At 46.6% G+C, this 4,786-nt stretch overlaps 1 protein-coding gene and 1 long non-coding RNA gene across 6 annotated transcripts in view; both read right to left on the reverse strand.

Annotated features, from left to right (window-relative positions):
- The window catches only part of LOC109295828, a 15,916-nt gene extending 14,547 nt beyond the window's left edge, over nucleotides 1-1,369 (reverse strand). The window contains exon 1 of the long non-coding RNA XR_002096849.1: nucleotides 651-1,369. This is a non-coding gene — a long non-coding RNA (uncharacterized LOC109295828). The remainder of the gene's footprint in view (nucleotides 1-650) is intronic.
- Nucleotides 1-4,786, reverse strand: part of ATF7IP (activating transcription factor 7 interacting protein) — a 188,598-nt gene that overhangs the window by 143,288 nt on the left and 40,524 nt on the right. The gene's annotated exons all lie outside the window — the stretch shown is intronic.

A 4,786-nucleotide genomic window follows, 5' to 3' on the forward strand; every position in this document is an offset into this window, starting at 1 on the left:
GGGGGGGGGAGAGGGACTGGAGGCTCCCACACCCCTTGGCCAGTGATGGGCTTCACCGCCTGGCTACACCACTGTAGGCTTTGGGGCACTAGTGGGCAGCTTGGTACACTGAGGCCAGGCCCAGGACTGGGTGCAGCTGCCTTGAGTCACTAGACACTGGGGGCTGAGGTGCACCCACTGCTCACTCAGAGCCAAGCCACTTCTGGCTACAGCCCAGAGGCCCAGCTCCATATGCCACTGAGAGCCCCTCTGGCCCCTGGGCATACACCGCAACTTTCTCTGCACTCCCTAGACAAGAATGCACTCATTGTTCATGCTGCCCCCAGCCACTTTCCCAGCATGGCACCTGCCTGCAGGCCTCTGTGTGGCTGTGCGTGCGGGGGGGCTGTCCAGAGTGCTTCCCAAGGCAGGCTGCAAACACACTGGCCCAGTAAGCCATGTTAAGGCACCTGCCACATGTAGATGTACACCTTAGGAAAAAAAAAAATCGCCTTATTGTGCCTTAGGCTAAGATGCATTAAATTTAGGTGCATTTAAGTGCACGTGTGAACACGCCCTGTGATGCCTGGTTTCAGTTCTCAAACCATGGATTTGTGTCTCCAGAGTTAATATCCTTGTTAACAGCAGTATATGCAAGTGACAGATAATACACATGATTACCTACCCATCAGCTCTATTGTCTCTCTGCATGCTTGTGTGCATAGACTCAAGCCCTTACCTCTCTTTAAAAACACTGTTTCAAGAACTTAAATGAATAGAGGATATCAAGCAACAAGAATGCACTTCTTGCAGAAAACAGCGTTTTAATCAAAGGTATCCTGACCAGTGATTTAAATCAAATTCCCCCTGCAACTAACATCACTAAAAAGGCATGGATGAGAAACAAGACAAGTCAGTCCAAGCAAACCAGTATTTATTTACATGTTTTAAAAAAAGTATTTAAGTTAGGGTTGTAGACTCGAAGCATTTTTTAATGGAATAAAGAAAAGGTTAAATTCTAGAATTGTTAACTTAGCACTATAAGTGTTTCCTTTAACACAAAAAAACACCAAAGCAGCTGCCCAATTACATAAGAGTCATGAGATAATATGGTATTCATTAAATTCAAACAGCCAGAACAATTAAGAAGTTTGTTACTAAAACAACACTGGTCTTGTGGATAATTCACAAGTTTCTAAACCTGGAGATGTAAGGACACCTTATTTTCCTCACCCTTTTCCCTTCAAAAATCACCTCCCCCCCAAATTTAAATAGGGAAGCAGTTTTCTTCACTAGAAAAGCAGCAAGCCTGGAGCCACCGTGCATGTCATGCACCTGTCAAGATGGCTGCCAAGACAACAGAGTCCTTTGTTAACCCTCTCACAGCCACAGCTGTCTTATTCCTGAAGCAGCAAGTGAACTGCGGGTAGTATCTTGATGAGGCCTGTAATGTTGAAACAACATTTTATTTAGAGGAGATTATATAAAAGAATTACTTATAGTAACAAACTAACAGTTACTTATAGTAACAAACTTATAATTACTTATAGTAACAAACTAACAGTTCTCACAGCCACAGCCGTCTTATTCCTGAAGCAGCAAGTGAACTGCGGGTAGTATCTTGATGAGGCCTGTAATGTTGAAACAACATTTTATTTAGAGGAGATTATATAAAAGAATTACTTATAGTAACAAACTAACAGTTACTTATAGTAACAAACTTATAATTACTTATAGTAACAAACTAACAGTTCTCACAGCCACAGCCGTCTTATTCCTGAAGCAGCAAGTGAACTGCGGGTAGTATCTTGATGAGGCCTGTAATGTTGAAACAACATTTTATTTAGAGGAGATTATATAAAAGAATTATTTATAGTAACAAACTAACAGTTCTGCTACTGTCCTTTCAATGGTTTAAAGGCAGGGATTGGCAACCCCTGACACATGTACCAATTGTGGTACATGGAGACATTATCCCCAGAATGCCTGGAGGCATGAAAGGAAATGGTTAAAAATAAATTTAAGTTGCTGCTCTGGGCTCTCCTGTGCAGGCACCAGGGGCAGAGACAGGAGAACACAGACAGGGAGGCTATGTCTTGCTGACCTTGCCCCCAGGCTACATCTTCCAGTCTAGCCTGGCCTCTGGAGGGAGCTTGGGGTGGGGGGGGCAGGGCTGGGGCCCAGGCACGTGCTTTGCTGGGCCACTGCACTGGAGATTCCCCGCAGGTGGGTGAGCCCTGGGCCTGTCCCACCAGTCTGAGGCAGAACCGGGGTGCCAAGCATTGCGGCTGGGCAGTCAGGGCAGGGTCTGGGTGCTATGGGGGCAGGCGTGGCAGGCAAGCCAGCCCAGCCAGGCTCCTAGGAAGGCGCGGGCTGGGTGGGAAGTGGGACCTACTCCAGGGCTCTGCGGACACAAGCTGTGACAGGTGGGCAGGCAGGGGCACCCAGCAGCACCCGAGACGAAGCCTGGACCTGCCCATGGAGCTCCGCAGGGATGGGCTGCAGCCGCTCTGCCCTCGAGGGGACGTTGCCTGGCCGGGGCAGGACGCTGGACTAAAAGGACTTCTGCCTCCAGGCTCAGCCTCCCTGTGCACTGGTTATAGTGCATGCAGAGCCGCCCCCAGTGCAAGGGCCTGGCCACAGGAGCCCCTGGATCCTGGGAACAGCTGCTATGGTTTCCCCAGCCTGCCTGGCCCCTGGCCTTGCCCACCCACAGCTCCCCTCAAGGGGCCAGGGCAGGCACTGCACAAAGCCGCTGTGCTGCAGGCTCCCAGATGGCTCGGCCTCAAGTGCCACCTGTGGCGACTGTTCCCAGAGATCAAGGCGCTCCTGCTGTAGTCCAGGGGGTTCCACCCCACTTGCATTATGCCTGGTACACACAGAGGCCGAGCTGGGAGCCCCCTGAACCTGGCATTTCGCTTCAGCCAGGCAGTGCCCCCTCAGGCAGAGCAGCTGCACCCCATCCCCGCAGCGCTCTGACGGCTGGGCTGGGCCCCACCTTGGGTGCCGCTGGGAACTCTTTCTATGGCCAAGTCTGCGAAGCCCCGTGGCAGCCCCTGCTCTCCTCCAACTGCCACCTTCCTAAGGGCCTGGCCGGGTCACCCTGCCCATGGTGCCTCCCCTCTTTCCCCACTCATCACAACATGCTTAACAAAAGAATGCACAAGTACAAAGGAAGAATATGAAGTCTTATTTATTGTCGCCAGATTCAGAGTTTTTAGAAAACCTGGTATTTTCTGTAACATTTATGATTATGACACAGCAACATTTATGATTATTAACTGTATTAAATATGCTGTACATCTTGCCATGTAACCCCCAGTTCTGGTTTTGTTTTTGTGGTGTGCCGGTACTCTAGCACCTTACAAGGTAGGCATTGTGTTTTTTTGGCTCTGACCCAAGATGTTGCCTACCCCGGTCTAGGGCCTATGCTTGTGTGACAGAGTAAGGCGTCCTGGAAATAAAGCATCCAGGAAGCATGTCATCCCAGGAGATAGTTTGGGAGATGCAGCTGGCAGCAGGAACTTCCTGGATACTGCATTTTCCACATGAACTTACACTACAGTCTCCTGTAATTCTGAAAAAAAGTATTTCTATATTCTACCTTCCAAAAAGCCTTACTTGCGGGTGTTGTATGCAAGCAAATATGGTAACTATCCCAATGTAGACCCCCCGCCCCAGAATTATAAATGTATCCCAAAACAAATAAAAATACATCCCATACCTTTATTGCTTTACCATGACTACAAGGTTCAGATCCAGGAACCAATTTTCCTAGACTTCTCAGAAATAACCTTTGTAGAGGGAAAAAATTGTATTTCCTCTCGTCTGCCAGTCAGGGAACTATGACCAATCTAGAAGCAGTGTTCACTTCTGGCACTTCTCCTGCATTTAAGCTGAGATGTGAGAGGACAACCTATCCTATTCCATGCAAAGATATTACTTTATCTGAATGCTTTGATAGGTGGGAAACCAAAGTCTCAGTGTCTGTACAGTCTTTTTCCTGCAGAGAAAAGAAGTAGCAAGCAGAGAACACAAAATTTCCACTATGTGGTTACAACTGTAATAATGGGAAAACTGTACTTAGATGTAAGAACCAATTAAAACCAATTAAAAATAAACAAACTGGGCTAAGGAAGAATAAAAGAAAAAACGGTTTGCCTATCCCCTCTTACAGGTAAACTGTAAGGGTTCTGCTGTGGACAATCACAATTATGTTGTTCCAAATACCATCACAAGAAAATGACATTTGCCAAAATATTTTAACCAAAATTTATCAAGTTTTTCTTCTGCAGATGGAAAGGCAAGAAAGAAATATTATAGTACTCCGAAGCTGAACGAAGTCCACAGAAAAAAAATATACTAGTGACAGTTTAGGAATCTAAATGGAGTAATATTTTAGTCCAAAACATTGTAAGAAGATCTTATTCATTATGAGATCCAAATAGTATACTATTTCCAAGTTCAGTATTTTGCCCAAATTAGCCAGTTTCCTCCCATATAAGATGACTGATTTTGCCTCATTATTTACCCTTATTCAAACAGTATGCACACTGGCTCAAAGGATTTTAGTCTTAGCTCTGTTGGTTTAAGTAAGTAATTCTGGTCCAATCAGCACACCTCTGGGACCTCATAAAATTTTGAGGTCTACTTTGAGATATACCAGTGAAGAACTGCACAACACTTAGACATTATCATTAATAATACATTTTTATATAATAGATAGCAAACGAGGGACTCACAGTGGCAGCACCCCTGTCCCCCCCCGCTGCCCAGCCCCAATGCCCCCAGAACGGGGGGGGGGGCG

Source organism: Gavialis gangeticus, unplaced genomic scaffold (genome assembly GCF_001723915.1).
Source record: "Gavialis gangeticus isolate Ggan-Ray unplaced genomic scaffold, GavGan_comp1, whole genome shotgun sequence".
Taxonomy (NCBI): Eukaryota; Metazoa; Chordata; order Crocodylia; family Gavialidae; genus Gavialis; species Gavialis gangeticus.